General features: G+C 43.2%; 1 protein-coding gene across 10 annotated transcripts in view; it reads left to right on the top strand.

Moving 5' to 3' along the window:
• Positions 1-7,338: 7,338 nt before the first annotated feature.
• Positions 7,339-16,631, top strand: part of CSDE1 (cold shock domain containing E1) — a 181,239-nt gene continuing 171,946 nt past the window's right edge. For all 10 annotated transcript variants that reach the window (XM_030221412.1, XM_030221409.1, XM_030221408.1 and 7 more), the window contains exon 1: positions 7,339-7,416. The gene's annotated coding sequence lies outside the window, so the exon portion shown is untranslated. The remainder of the gene's footprint in view (positions 7,417-16,631) is intronic.

The following is a 16,631-nucleotide window of genomic DNA, read 5'->3' as shown; positions in this document are numbered from 1 at the left end:
TTTGAAGTGGGCAGATCAGAGGTGGTACAGGAGGCCGAGCTGGAGAGAAGCCGTCAATTATGTGGATGCCCGTATAGATAAGAGGGCCTACAGGACTGCATTAAAAGCAGTCTTAAATATGCCTGCCTAGCTTATGCGTGTCTCAGCACCTGCATAACTTTTGGGTACTGGCTTGAAGCTTTTCAATACCCTCTCCTTCTTTCCCTTTCCCCAGAATGTCAACAGGCCTTCCTCCATCCCTCCTAACCCCTCCCTTTTTGATCCCCCTCCAAGTGTCCACCCAGAAACATCACCAAGCCCCTCCGCCACTCAGACCTGGTTGCTGATGGTCTAATGGAGGAATGGGCAGGACCAATGTCCACTCGCTTCTGCCTGTTGCAGATGAGCCTTTGAAATAGCTGCCACAACCTTTAGAAGCAGTCTCATGGTACTCCTACCCTGATAAGTCTGCTAATATCAGGCTCTTTTATTTTTATTTATTATTCTTTATTTTGGTATATTCAAGTGGCCTAACGTGGCAGCCCCCTACTTCAGTGTTACACCCAACTGTACAATTCCATATAAGAAACAATTCTCTATAGGGCAGAGGATAAAAGACAAAAAAAAAAATGGTTAAAGCCTGTGATAAGGAGAGTTAGGGTTTCGCTATTTTTTCATTTATGAAGTTTTACACGCCTTTATATTCAAGAATAGTATACTAATGCAACCTCAAAAATGAGAAATTTTAGCTCACCTGCTAATTTCCTTTCCTTGAATCATGCTAGAATCATGTGGGTTTATTCCACCCTGCCAGCAGATGGAAACAAAGAACCACAACTTTCCCAGTGATCTCTTTATAATAATTCAGATACATGAGAAGCCAAACAAATTTGCTTCAAAGATAAAACTTTTAAGGTGGCATGCCTTAAGGGCTTACAAAGTAGAGCCAGATTATGATCCTATTGTGGAACTAGGGCTCAGAAGGAAAAGTGGCTCTACTTGGCATCCTGGAGAAACCATCTTACACCAGGGTGGGGACCCAATATACAATCCTGAATCTGTGCCTTGTAGCATGACAAAGCCTCCACCTTCAAGAATTCTGAGCCATACTTTGTCTAATCCCCTCTGAAATAAGGTCAAAATAGGCAAAATGTCCTCAAACAAATGCTAGACATGCATGTAAGCAAGGAAATCAAGCTCTCGTATGCCTTAAGCACAGTGGAGATTACCATTAAGGAATACCCTTTCCTTGATAACTGAACTCTCTAAAAGGCAAAGGAATAAGCCAGAAAGGATCTGGATCCTTCATCAGAATTTGGGCTCTGGCGCAACAACCCTTTCTAGTATGGGAGTTGAAGGGATTCATCTGCTTGTATCTGTACTAGATCTGCATATGACAGCCTCCTGGGCCAATCTAGGGCCTCCTGTTTCTCTTTTATTGTTTTGCAAACTTAAAAGTACCTCTGAATCTTACCTTATTCAGAAGGGATGTTGAGGCGCAGGTAGGGAAGTCGGAACCCAGACAAGGACCTCAAGCCTGGTCCACCCAAATGAATCCCATCTGACTAATCAGTCTTCCCTAATCACTCTTACCAGGGAACCACATTTGTCCTGGGAGTAAACTAAAGGCCTGGTTCAACCATAGCTGTAGTGTCCTGGGAGGTGACCCAGGATCCCACTTAAACATGGAAAGGTGACTGAAAGAGGATCCAGCTAAATTAGTGGAGAACAGCCCTCAGACTGTGGTTCCAGGAGCCTCTCATGCCATCATCATCACTCCATAATCATACCTAGAATTCTATTTTTTGTTAAACACTGTGACACTCCAAGCTGCAAATTTCAATGTGCTACCTACAAAAAACTCAAGATCCTTTTACTGGGTGGTGACTCCTAATACAGAATCCAGCATTGTATATACCCCATTTAGATGCCCAATTTCACAAGCTATGAAGGTTCTCCTGCAAATCCTCAGAATCCACTCTAGATCTAATTATTCTGAACCATCTTGCACTGAATTACCCCTTCCTACCTTCCCTCCCCTAGAGCACTAAATTACAAGATACTTCTGCAAAGAGGACCATAAAGGTTTAGAGTGCCATGATGTTCAAAATCCTCCGCCCCATACTGTTCAACAGTTAGATCGTCTGAGACCTCCACTGAACCAAGGGGGAAGGCCCGAGTATCCAAATGAACAAAATACTTTTCCTTGCTAGTATGGTACTCTTTGACCCTTTAGCACCCTCTGGCAAAGGTGCAGGAACAAATGTGTCAAAAAGGAGGCCTGGAGCGGCACATAGCCTAATGTTTAATAGCTGAGCAACATGAGCACATAACTGACTCTAAAAAGTCTTATCATAAGGACAATACCAAACACATAGGACTCCGATTCACATCACATTGCTTACATTTTAGGTTGAAATGCAGCTCTGTAGGCCCAATTAAAATGTATATAGTATTTCCCATGACTGAATATTTTCAGTAAAATATGTTACCCCTGCTAAACAAGATGTCAGAATACCACCTTGAACTTCAGAATGCAGCTCTGTGCTCCAAATTTCTGCCAGCTTTTCATAATATTGTAGCACAATTTTGCTTTGTAGATACTTGTGATGCTATAATAAGGGGACCTTAAGCTGAAAGTCAAAGCAAAAATGCGTGTCTCCCGAATATCATCTTTTAAAAAGGTGGCAACTCTGCCAGCAACATAGTGCTTGATCAATTATTAAAACTGTAAAAAAAAAAAAGCACCAGTCCCAATACAGATCCCTGGGGCACTCCAACCTCTTAAGAGCCAAGGTCCGATATTCAAAATAATTTAACAGGGCAGGAGAGGTTCCCAACCAGTTAAATTGCAATGCGCAGGTCAGGAGGGGTTATTCAGTAGTACTTAGACAGAAAGCAGCTATTAGTTAATATCCCCACTAACTGCTTTGTAACTGTCTGAGGGCACAGGCAATATCCAGTGCCCGAACAGCTAAGCAGGCAAGTGGGACCGCTTAAAAGGCAAATCCTATCATTCCCTGGTTAGCTATGCAGATATGGCACTAAATATCAGCTATACCCTCATAACTTCTGGGTACTGCCATTGACCCAAATATTCAGTGCTGATGCCTGGATGTAACCTGGTACTGAATACCCAGGTCTAAATTAGCCAGCGGCAGTTAGCGTTATCGACCTGCCAGTTTTTAAAGATCCTGTATTTCTCAAAATACCTCTCTTTGCACATGCACAGAATAGAAATGTTGCAAAATATTTTTAATATTTTAAAATAAAGCTATTGGGAACTATTCAAGGGTGTCTTATGGCTTGCACTATTTTCCAAAAATGTTTGATTTTTCTTTCTAATTTGCCTTGACAATGTTAATGAAGGCAAATCATGATTAGGTACAACTGGTTCAAGGATGATGATAATTATGTACAACTACACATAAGGAGAAAGAGCCAAAGTAATGTAAGGACTCCTTTTTTTCAGATAAAGGGTGGTGTATGAATGTTATGGCCTCCCAGCTGATGGTGGTAAAAGAAAAAAAACCAAAACGGATTAGCAATCAAGACAAGCACTGAAGATCTCTAGTGAACATGTACCCCAGCAGACTGAGAACCAGAGAGGCTAAAGTTCAAATCCCACTGACGCTCTTTATGATCTTAAGCAAGTCAGTTCCATTACCTAGGGTCAAACTTAGATTGTAAACCCTCTAAGGCAGTGATGGGCAACCTTTTGAGCTTGGTGTGTCAAAATTCGCCAAAAAACCGAGCATAACTCGGGTGGTGTGTCACTTCGAGAAAAAAAACCATAATTTCGCGATATTTATAGTTTAAATAACAAAAATGTATAATTGTAATATAAAACTGTATTTAATAAACCAAAAACTAATTATTTAACTTACCTACTTAGTGACTTCTTTGTTCATCTGTCAGTCGGTTTCTTTTGTTGGTCTTGATATTATTTAACTTGTGTGGGGTGCCATGAACTAAGATAAGTGAGGGGGAGGAGGAATTCTTTAACTAATCTGCCTATTAGTGACTTTTTTGTTGCTGAATTTCATTGGCTAAATCTTCAATTGAAGGTTGGTATTTTGTACACTTCAAGCCCAAGCAAGCGCTACTAACTTCATCTGTCAATCTGTTTCTTTTGTTGGTTTTGATATTATTTAACGCTGAGAATAAGGTTTCACAAAAGTACGTAGAGGGAAAAATTGTGAGTAAAGCCATTGCTATATTTTTCAGGGTGCTAAAAGTGTCTGGTAATCAGATCCAGGCACTCCAAATTTCCTGGTAACTCAGATATTCTCTTAATAATTGCATCTTTATTCTGCATATCGTGAAATAGAACTGGTGCACATCTTAGGAGAGTTTCTTTAATAAATTCTCCCTCACTGAGTGCTTTTCCATGCTGAGCTATGGAGTGAGCAATGCTCAAACTTGCAGATGTTAAATTTGTAGAACCTTTTACAAATTTAAGGATGGACTTAGATTGGCTCTTATAAAAGTGTAGCTGCCTGGAAATGTATTCCTTCCGTTCATCCTCACTTTTTTTCAAGAGCTGGGAATGATTAGTTTCAAAATGTCTATTTATATTCCACGTTCTGCTTACTACCGTTTCAGTACATAGAACGCAAAATGCCATACATCTCGGTCCATGTCTCTTGAAAGGGTCGGCTACTGCTACTACCACTTCCTTTACTTAACCTTGGTTTTTTATTTTTTGAGTTCTCCATCAGGGGGGCAGAGACAGAAGATAGAATTATAGATAGCCTGTTAGCCCTAACTAGCCTAACTGACCACCTTATGTAAATTAAGATGGCTGCCGCTATTTCTAATGGCGGGAAACGGCACCCATAGCACATGCCCTCGCCTCTCCCAGCCTCCCCCTCACCTATCTCAGTAATGGTGGTCAATTACAAATCCACGACACCCCAGAACAGTAGATTGGATGATGGTTGCTGGTAATGGTGATCACAGGGCCCTCAGAGATGCGTCCCCCACGGCATTCCGCTGCTCTCTGCTCCGCCGGCCGGAAGTGAGGAGCCGGGGCAGAGGGAGCAGCAGGGAGGGAGCCAATAGGAGCGCACACGGCACACCCCCAGCGGGTAAACATGCACCGGGTGATTTCGCCGGGGGGGGGGGGGGCGCGCTGCCCCGGGGGGGGGGGGGGGGCGCATCGGCGATCCGCCCCGGGTGTCAGCAAGGAACTCCGCTGCTTCTCTGTATGCGGCCACATGCGGCCGCGTGTCACTGAAAATGGCTACGCGTGTCAGTACTGACACGCGTGTCATAGGTTCGCCATCAGGGCTCTAAGGCAATGGTCAAACTGATTGTAAACTCTTCAAGGCCAGGGAAGTACTACTACTACTTAACATTTCTAAAGCGCTACTAGGGTTACGCAGCGCTGTACAGTTTAACACAGAAGGACAGTCCCTGCTCAAGGAGCTTACAATCTAAAGGACAAATGTACAGTCAGTCAAATAGGGGCAGTCAAGATTACCTGAATAGGTATAAAGGTTAGGTGCCAAAAGCAACATTGAAGAGGTGGGCTTTGAGCAAGGATTTGAAGATGGGTAGGGAGGGGGCTTGGCGTAAGGGCTCAGGAAGTTCATTCCAAGCATAGGGTAAGGCGAGGCAGAAAGGGCGGAGCCTGGAGTTGGTGGTGGTGGAGAAGGGTACTGAGAGGAGGGATTTGTCCTGTGAGCGGAGGTTTTGGGTGGGAACATAAGGGGAGATGAGGGAAGAGAGGTAATGAGGGGCTGCAGACTGAGTGCATTTGTAGGTAAGAAGGAGAAGCTTGAACTACCAACACCTGTACATAACTCACCTCGAGCTACTCTCGATTAGATGACAGCTAAATTCAAATCCTTAAACGCAAGGATCAGGTAAGTCAAGGCTTCCCATAGCTATCTTGACAACCCCACCGTCACTATAGTTTTCAAAGTATCTACCATAAGCACACATGATACTTAAGTCTCCAGAACAGATCTGTGAAGTCCTGAGCTAGCACAACAATTATGCAGGAGTCAGACACTGGAGACCAAGCATATTTAAATTTATCTAATGCATATTTATTACTGATAACCTGAAAGCCCAACTATGAGTTTGCAGCACAGATTTGGGAAGTTCTGGGCCTCATTGCCAATAAAAGAGAAAAAGTTAAGCGCTCGTGGAGGGCTTTCCAATCTCATCGTCAGTCAGGTTTTTGAGGATATCATCAAGGAACGTGCATGAAATCAATTTGCACGTACAAGGTGCTGCTGATTTAGGGGAAACTCAGTTACCCGAGGAATGCCAGAGAACAGTGCTAAAAACTCCAGGTGAAATTCTTCCCTCATCTCTCAAGCAAGGGAGAATCGGCCGCAGGACCGACAAATAATCCATAAAGTGACAAAATACCCACATAGCAACATAGTAGATGACGGCAGAAAAAGACCTGCACAGTCCATCCAGTCTGCCCAACAAGATAAACTCATATGTGTATACCTTACCTTGATTTGTACCTGCCTTTTTCAGGGCATAGACCGCACAAGTCTGCCCAGCAGTATTTCCTGCCTCCCAACCACCAGTCCCGCCTCCCAGCACCGGCTCTGGCACAGACTGTATAAGTCTGCCCTCCTCTATCCTCACCTCACAACCACCAACCCCTCTTCCCCCACCTGCTCCACCACCCAATTTCGGCTAAGCTGCTGAGGATCCATTCCTACTGCACAGGATTCCTCTATGCCTATCCCACGCATGTTTGAATTCCGTTACCGTTTTCATCTCCACCACCGCCCGCAGGAGGGCATTCCAAGCGTCCACCACCCTCTCCGTGAAAAAATATTTCCTGACATCTTTCCTGAGGCTGCCCCCCTTCAATCTCATTTCATGTCCTCTCGCTCTACCGCCTTCCCATCTCTGGAAAAGATTTGTTTGCGGATTAATACCTTTCAAATATTTGCTGGAAGGGAAGAAAAACAGAGCTCTCTGCCTTATTCCATGCTTGGAATAAACTCCCTGAGCCCATAAGCCAAGCCCCCTCCCTGCCCATCTTCAAATCCTTGCTCAAAGCCCACCTCTTCAATGTTGCTTTTGGCACCTAACCTTTATACCTATTCAGGTAATCTAGACTGCCCCTATTTGACTGACTGTACATTTGTCCTTTAGATTGTAAGCTCCTTGAGCAGGGACTGTCCTTCTGTGTTAAACTGTACAGCGCTGCGTAACCCTAGTAGCGCTCTAGAAATGTTAAGTAGTAGTAGTGTCCCACTCCCTGTTTACCCCCAATTCGTAGCCACGTTACGTTACGCACGCTCTCAGCGACCGATCCGTAGGCCTGCGCGCAGCATTAGCCATCGGAAGGCGGGGCTTAGGGGGGGTCAAGTTCTCGCGAGAACAAAGTGTTTTATTCCTACGTAATGTGCCGTGCTGCTTATGGCGGCGCTGGAGATAGTGCTGTAAGCTGTTGGGGTAAGTCAGGGCTCTTTCCCCTTCCGTAACCCCCACATTTAGTATTTCGAAGCCGGACACGGGGGGGGGGAATAAGTGAAAAGCAACGTCCTTCACCAGTGCGCGCGGCTGAAACGAGACGAAGGGGGAAGAAGAGAGCCGCGGCCGCTGCCCTGATTTCCCTTGTCACCCTTGGCCGAGTGTGAGCGCCAGTTTCGGGCAAGAGGGATATCATGGAAAGAAGTTCCCGGAGGGTTATTCGGCGTTCTTGGAGTCGGTGGTGTGGCGGGTTGATTTTGTTCAGTCACCGACCGCGCCACTTCGCGTTTTCGCAAGAGAGAGAGAGAGAGAGAAGGGGCAGGGCGTCACTTCCGCCCCGGGCCTCAGTCTGGGGTTTTTTTGTTTTTGTTTATTGTGTTATGGCTGCTTTAGTGTTTCTTCGTACGCCTCTTTCGCTCTCACCGGCTAACGGGACCGAACGCTTGATTGATAGGTTGACGGACAAAGGGACTGAGGGAGAGGGGGGTGGGGTAATGGAGGGCGACCAATGGGAGTGAGGTGGGAGGGGTGGTTTTTAGCATCTTGTTGACCGTTTGTCGACGATCGCGTGTCTCGTGCTAGTGAGAGGAGGGGTGGGGGCGGCCTTTGTGCGTGCGCAGTGCAGCGCCGCGGGTCGTGACGGTATTGGTAGTCCTTTTAGCGGCTTCTAGCTCGGAGCGTCTTAATGCGAAGCGGTCAAGTGCATGTCCTATGCCGTATCGTGTTTTTTTTGGCTTCTCATAGGCCTCTGTGTCATTTCTCCCTTCATTGTCGCAGTGATTTGTGCGCAGATGCAGCTGAGCGCTTTATTATTATTGCACTTGTATCCCACATTTTCCCACCTATTTGCAGGCTCAATCTTTAGCTGGTATTGAGAAACATTGCATCATTATTGGAGGTGGCCAGGTTTATTCGTTTTAACTCTCCTGATATGAGCGTTTTTCTATTAGGTGGTTGCTCCCAGTTTTGTGTGATGACTACTGCAAATAGTACAGTGCCTTTTGCTATATCATTGTTTTCAAGTCGGCTTTTGTCTCGAGTAGGTTTTAATGTGGGGGCAGCATATTAAGATGTGCTTGGAAGTTGCAAGAGGCAGTGGTAAGCAATACGACCAGGTTAATTCCTGTATTCTTCCACCGCACTTATATTTGTTGATACTTGAATAGCTTTTTCTCCACATGTAGTATAGCAGAGTCACTTGGCATTTTACATTACATTAATTATATGCTGCTGAAGCCACAATTAGATCAGAGTAGCATACAGTAAAAAATAGGACAAGTTTCTAGAAAAATACAAATTAAGAACAGTAATGAAGCAATAAAGCACTTCATAAACACAATACACAAATTTAAGTAAATTTACATAAAGTTTAATGTGATTTCTGGAACAGCATATAATTTTGACTGTGTGTGTGTGTGTGTGTGTGTATATATATATATATATATATATATATATATGTAAATCATAGAGGGTTAAGTGACTTAAGATTGTAAAGAGCAGATCTGGGATTTGAACCGAGCTTCCCCAGTTGTCAGCCCAGTGCTTTAGATTACTCCTCCACACCACCTGTGATCTGTTCTTGTGCCTTTCTCATTTGCCATAATATCTGGTTTACTTGTATTAATCATTATCTTTGAGAATGTGCTAGGTAATCATAACTTCATTCTCCAATTCTCAGGCCCACTGTTTTTTTTAGTGTGACTTGCCACTCTGCACTTACAGTACTCTGAAATCATTTTAGAAGCATCTTCATGTAGAAGTAGCAATATTTGTATGTAGATTCTCAAACACAAATTTCAAGGAGGCATGTTTGGGTGAGTCAGAATTGTATGTGGTGCATACCATTTTAAGGTCAAGACTAGATTATTCTAATGCCCTGTATGCTGGTCAAACCAAAAAGTTTGCATGGGCTCCAACTAACTCAGAATGCTGTAGCATGATTGATAGAATGCTGAAGAATGCACACCCTTCCTGCAAAAGCTACACTGGCTACCAGTACCTTATAGGGCTAAATTTAAAACTGATTTTCAAGATCCTTGGACAAAATAGGCTAGAGTACTTAAAGAATAAGTTAACCCTTTACACATCTTTGAGACCTCTAAGGTCCCCTCAATAAGCATCACTATCTGTATTCTCTTCAAAAGAAATGTATGATGTGATATACACCAATGAGCCTTCTCAAGAGTATCCCTCACATTCTGGAACTTGCTCCCAGTGGAGCTACATCTAACTCGTACATCCTCTACTTCATATTTCAGGTGAAAGCCTGGCTCTTCCAAGCCTTTAATTATATGATGGGTGACTGTGATTTTTAAACTTTTTCAACTTGTGGCGCATTTACAAGGTGCAAACATTGTTGAGGCACACCACTGTAATCTAACCCATACCTGCCTGTCCCTGCTAAGATCCAGTCCATTCTCACCCATACCTGTAACCTTCAGAAGTAGTTTTTTTTTTTTTAATTTTAATATGTTACTGAAATACATTACATCACCAATATAGCTGCTACTGGGAAACTGAAACAAGATGGACTGTTAGAGTTCCTACACAGATACCACATGCTAGCATCATTTACCTCGGCTGCAAGTACAGAATATGACTCTTACCTGATTAAAAATATGGAACTGCAAAAAAACATGCAGACAGAAACTGAAAGCAGATATACAGGACTCTGCATTTTGTGCAACACCAGAGAAACAAAGAAATGCATGTCATCCTGTAAAGTGCAAAATAAAACCAACACATGCAAATTCTCAACACTGACATAATTTGGATCACTAAACTGAAAATAAAATCATTTTCCTACCTGTATAGTCCCGTGATTTTTTATTATTCCAATCATCTTGTTCCCATGCAAATTCTCAAGACCGGCTTAATTTGATCACTAAACTGAAAATAAATCCATTTTTCTTACCTTTGTAGTCTGGTTGTAATCGCCAGTCATCTTCTCAACCTTTATTTTTGCTTAACTCTGTTTCCAGGGCCTCCTTTCCATTTGCAGTTTCTTTTCTCACCTCCTGCCCTATGTCTTGTACTGATCTTTCACATTCATCTTTCTTCAATTTCTCCACCGTCTAAAATTTATCTTGTCTCCCCTCTGTCGCTGCCGCTACCCTGCCCCATGTTCAGCATCTCAATTCCCCTGCCCAACATCTCCATTCTGTATCCCTACCCCTCCATCCCCCACCCCCTTCCTCATGTCTAACATCTTCCTTTTCCCTGACCATAGGCTTCCTTCTGTGTTCTTAACCACCCATTCCCCCAACTTCAGCATTGGTCTTCTGTGTCCCACCCTCTCTGGCCCTGTCATGATTCTCTATGCCCACTATCTCCCTTCTGTGTCCCTAACCTTCTCTGTGTCCAACTTTTCTCTCTACTTCCATGCCCAACGTGGTCCAGCATGTCCCCCCTTCCCTCCATCTCCCACATCTCTCCTCACTATGGCATCTCATCTCCCCCTCTCTCTGGGTCCCCCTGGATAGTTTTGCATCGCCCCTTCCCCTGCAGGTCCAGATTTTCTTTTGTCCCCTTCCTTCCCCTGCCAGTCTAGCATCTCTCCTGCCCTCCCCCTGTGAATGCAGCAGCTCCCTTCCCAACCCCACAGCACTTCTAACCTGTCTCCTTGTTCCTTCCTCTCTGAGTGCAAGTCAGCAGCTCTCCTGATGCTCCCCATGGGTCAAAACACCTCTCCCACTTCTTCCCATGCCTGTGGTTGATCCTGAGAGTTCGTACGCTTTGTAATCTTTAGGAACATCCAACTGAAGAGAAACAGAACAACAAAAGTAAGGCGGATTTAAGGAGGATATCAAAGTGTAAAAGTCTTTATTATAAAAGGTATAAAAACCAACCCAACATGGCCATGTTTCAGCACAAAGGCCTGCCTCGAGGGGTCAATTGAATCTTGTTTTGTGATGACAAGACTTAAGGAGGATGTCAAGAATGCTGACTGCTAAAACGCTGTGTGGTCCCAGAAGAAAAATCACTCTGCAATACAAAGGGAGCCTTTGCGCATTCACTGCATCACCGGTCTAGCTGACAAGGTGCCCGTTTGTATTTTATTTGTTACATTTGATCCCACATTTTCCCACCTATTTGCAGACTTAGTGTGGCTTACATAGTACCGTAAAGGCATTCGCTGAGTCTGGTAGAGAAACAAATACATGGTGGTGGTGTGGTCGATTAAGGTTCAGTCACAATGGGGATCGAAGAGAGGAGAGGTTATATAGCGTCCATTACGAGCTTTGGTTTTGCTGTATTGCAGAGTGTAGGCATTTATGTTGGGTCAGTAGGGTATGCCTTTTTGAACAGGTTGGTTTTTAGTGATTTCCTGAAGTTTAGATGGTCGTAGGTTGTTTTCACAGCTTTTGGCAGTGAGTTCCGTAGTTGTGTGCTTATATAGGAGAAGCTGGATGCGTAGGTTGCTTTGTATTTGAGTCCTTTGCAGTTTGGGTAGTGGAGGTTTAGGTATTTTCGTGATGATCTGGTTGTGTGAGGTCTGTCATATAGCCTGGGAGTTCGCCGTAGATAATTTTGTGGACCAGGGTGCAAATTTTGAAGGTAATATGTTCTTTGGGAGCCAATGCGGTTTTTCTCGGAGTGGTTTGGCACTTTCGAATTGTGTTTTACCAAATATCAGCCTGGCTGCTGTGTTTTGCGCGGTCTGAGTGATTTTCCTTCTTGGGACCACACAGCATTTTAGTAGTCAGCATCTTGACATCCTGCTGCCGGCGGGATCGGCAAATGTGCAGGTGGACTTCCTCAGTCAGAATTTGCTGGACCCAGGCGAATGGCAACTTTTGCCACAGGCATTCGAGCAGATTAGAATGCTGGAGATGGACCACAGGGACAGGGAGCCCAAACGTAGAAGAAAGACAGTCCCTGCTCAAAGAGCTTACAATCTAATAGACAAAAAATAAAGTAATCAAATCAGTGTACAGGAAGGAGGAGAGGAGGGTAGGCGGAGGCAAGTGGTTTCAAGTGGTTACGAGTCAAAAGCAATGTTTAAGAGGTGGGCTTTCAGTCTAGATTTAAAGGTGGCCAAGGATGGGGCAAGATGTAGGGGCTCAGGAAGTTTATTCCAGGCGTAGGGTGCAGCGAGACAGAATGCGCATTCTGGGTGCAAGAAAGGTGATGTGGCGTCCAAAGCCATGATGGCGCATTGGTTGCGAGAGGCGACAGTGTTGGCTTACTTAGCCACAGGTAGGTCTCCTTCCTTTCAAGTGTGGGCACACACTACGAGGGCGCAAGCAGCTTCTCATGCCAAGCTTCATGTGGTATCTTTGGAATAAATTTGCGGGGCTGCCACGTAGGCTTTGGTACATTTCTTTACCAAACATTATAGATTGGACATGGCGGCGTGTCCTTTTCTGGGGTGGATTTACCCTGCTCTTCTTGAGGACTGCTTTTGTACATCCCACAGGTCTCTGGATTGATCTGTGGGATGCTATGGAAGGAAAATTTAGTTCTTATTTGATCTTCATTAGTCCCAACAGATAATCCAGAGGCTCTCTCTTTATCGAGGAATTCCTGTGGGTTCAGATTTTTCGAGTTTGAGTAATGGAAGAGTTCCTATGTTTTGGTTTCTTTCCTTCAAAAAAACAAAACTGAAGACTATATATAGACACACGATTATTGCAGTCTCCAGTAGTATACTGCTCCTCCCACCTTGGCGGTTGAGGTTTCAAATTGAATTAATTGGGATTTCTGAATGTTCACTGCTTTGGTATCAACCATACTGAAAAGAAACTGGCTGCGCATGACCACATATGAACTTCTCTCTCTATCTCCATCTGCTGGAGAGGGACTTAACCCACAAGTCTCTGGATTGATCTGTTGGGACTAATGGAAAGAAAATTATCAGGTAAGAACTCATTTTTCCTTCCTTAGCGATCTCGCTAAAGCAGTTGGAATCTGTGGTTTGTGCCCGTTGACCACCAGGTGGAGAAACTCATGTTTCACCCAATGACACCATGCAGCCTTACATGCTCAGAATGTTTGTCTCCAGTGGATGGCGACAGAGCATGCAGCTCTTGACCTAGTGGATAACTGAGTGTCAGCTAAGCAGAGGGGTACCTTTGAGTTTTTAAGCTCTAAATTGAGAAAAGATCTAGAGTAGGAACGATAACTCAGAGGAGTCTATGTCCCTCCCCTGTTACTGCTGTTTTCTCCTTTCCCTGAAAGGGGTTTATATAATTGGATGGGAAGTTGCTTCCTCACCTCAGGTCTTTTTGGTTTTGAAATATCCTCTAATTTATCTCTCCTTTTTTAATAAATAAATTCATTATGTTGCTGTCTGGAAAGTCAAGTTTGAACTTCCATGTATGCTGCATCTCCTTTCTTCTTGGGGACATATGACCTTAATTGATTCCCCCCCCCCCCCCCCCCAAAAAAAAAAAATCATAAATTAATAACTGCAGGAAATATTAGCAGCTCAGTCATATAAAATGGAGCTTCTTCATACAATATTTAAAAATCATTGTATCTTAAAAATTCTTCTAGCCTCGGTTGGTAACGGATGAGACGACTTCTGTAGAAGAGAAAAGACTAAAGGAGCTAGGACTCTTCAACTTGGAGAAGATGGCTGAGGGGTGATATGATAAAGGTCTATAAAAGGAGTGACATGGAACGGGTAGACATGAATTGCTTGTTTACTCTTTCCAAAAATACTAGGGGGCACGCAGTGAAGCCTACAAGTAGTAAATTTAAAACGAACAGAAGAAAATATTTCTTCACTCGACTTGTAATTAAACTCTGGAATTCTTTGCCAGAGAGAATGTAGTAAAAGCAGTTAGCATGGTTTAAAAAAGGTTTGGATAGCTTCCTAAAAAAGTCCACAAGCTGCTATTAAAATGGACTTTGGTAAAACCCACTGCTTATTTCTAGGATAAGCAGCAGCGTCAAATGTATTGTACTGTTTTGGAATCTTACTAGGTATGACCTGGATTGGTCACTGTTGGAAACAGGATGCTGGGCTTGATGGACCTTCGCTCTGTCCCAGTATGGCAATACTTATGTACTTGAAATAAAACTTTTTGCATTTTTAGCAGTATTTTAAAATTTGCATGGTTAATGAACACAAAACGTGCCTCATGTAGTGAAGACATTTCCTTCTACAACTATTCTTTTACCAAGCTTTTTTTTAATGATAACCTTATATAGGTAGGTTTTAATATTTTAGAAGGACTAAGCTCTTTGACCTTTGTGTGGGCACAAATAGGCTTGTTTGGACAGCTAGCAAGTATTCCTGTTGCATCTTGTCCAAGTGGGAGCTTTTGTGTGTGAGTACGTCAGCCCTGCATCATCTTTTGAATATTTTTAGAATATCCTCATGTTTTCAGTATTTGTTCACTTAGGGCTCCTTTTTCAAAGTGATGCTACCAATTAGCGAAGAAGCCCATGGGAATTGAATGGACTTTACATTGTGTGCTGCTAATCAGTGCCCTTACTATTTTTTTGCCGCTTTTTAAATATATGAGGATGTGCTTGTGTAGCCAGAAGGAAAGCACACATAGGCTGGGCTTTTACTCTATTTTTACAGAAATACCAGAAGCAGAAATTTGTAGAGGATTAAACTAACTTAGTGCCACCAGACTAGTCTAGAATATGAGCGTTGTGCCTGTCAACCAGCGTATTGCTGCAAATTTATCATTGCATTCTAAAGAGGGCACTACACCACAAAGCCACATAGATGTAGGCTGTATTAGCAACTGTTAAACAATATAAAGAGAGAGGAAAAATATTGTATATAATTAATAAAAAACACACCTAAATTGTTAGTAAAACAATTAGCAAATAAAAGTAGTAAATTAAATGGACCAAAAGGCTAATATCTGTAGGCATGTATGAAATACAAATATTCTCATATACAGTATGAAACTTCAAATGCAGAAAATGGTGAAAACTTGAAACAGAATAGAAGACAATGTCCAGGAAATTATTGTGCTTTTAGATTTGCATTCTGGGTATATGCCATTTTCTTCTGCAACACACGCACATCCTCATATATCCCACAGGTTCTAGACTGGTCTGGTGGGACTAAAGTAAAGAGAATTTATTTTTACAGAAATACCAAAAGCACAAATTTCTTATAGGAATAATAAAGTAACAGCTCAGCCCATATGTGCTTTTTTCATGTTGTCCAGTAATAGAAATGTCTAATACCAGTTTGGACAAATGTTACAGGAGTTAGAACGTGATGAGACTTGGAATCAATTAAAAGACCTGGTTTATTGTTGCAGTATACTTAGGGCCAGATGCACAAAAGCCCCTGCAAAAAAGTGTGCTTTTCAATCCCCGAAAAAAGTTACTGAGCTCTCAATAGCGATGCTGCAAGGAAATTGTTGAAATTGCGTGGCCCGGTAGGGAAAGTGCCTAGCGAATGTATAAAACAGTAACTTGCAAAGCATCGATGCAATGTGTGTGTCAAAAATCTTGTGTGCTGTGGACGAGCCTCCACAGTGTTCCATGGCAAGTGGCAACTTCTTTTTGTAGGGTTTCATGGCAACTTTTCACACCCTGGGAGCTTAATTGTTTTTTACCTGCATGTATGAAAGCCATATATAAAAACTGTGCAGGTTCTGTGGACAAACTGCCTTTTTTTTTTTGTTGTTGTTGTTGCAAGATAACGTACACATGCAAACACAACAGCAGACTGCTGTGCCAGGTAGCTACCATCATGCTACAGCAGCTCCTGGTCTCCTATAAAATTTCTGTTATGGGTGCTCCTTTTTGTGCATTGCTTGGAATGCACGTTGAAATACATTTGCATAAGATCCTCATTGGGTGCTACCGTAAATGGTAAAAAGCATGTAGACCCCCTTTGTGTATTTCTCATTGAACACCGTGCTCACTAAACTAGCCAGAACTAGTGAAGATCGCACATTTCTGGCATGGTAAGTTTTGTGCATCTGACCCTTAGTGATGGGTTCCAGTTGACTTGTAGTCTGTGCAGCACACTTCAGTGAGATATTTTGTTGTTGCCAGGAGCTGATTGTAACCTAATTGTATCCTGGGCTGCAGTAATTTTAACAAATTGATGACCAGAAAAGACCAAACAAACCCATCACTTTGGGTAGATTAAGGCATAATGCCAGTACTGAGCCAACGCCTCTTCAAATTCCCAGTTCTACTGAATAAGGGTGGAACAGCTGAACAAATAGTTCAATCAGGGGATGTAGCTGAGCTGGGAGTACAGTACA

This window comes from Microcaecilia unicolor, chromosome 12, assembly GCF_901765095.1.
Source record: "Microcaecilia unicolor chromosome 12, aMicUni1.1, whole genome shotgun sequence".
Classification (NCBI taxonomy): domain Eukaryota; kingdom Metazoa; phylum Chordata; class Amphibia; order Gymnophiona; family Siphonopidae; genus Microcaecilia; species Microcaecilia unicolor.
Note: the sequence above shows the minus strand (reverse complement) of the source record. Positions and strands in the feature narration are given on the sequence as shown.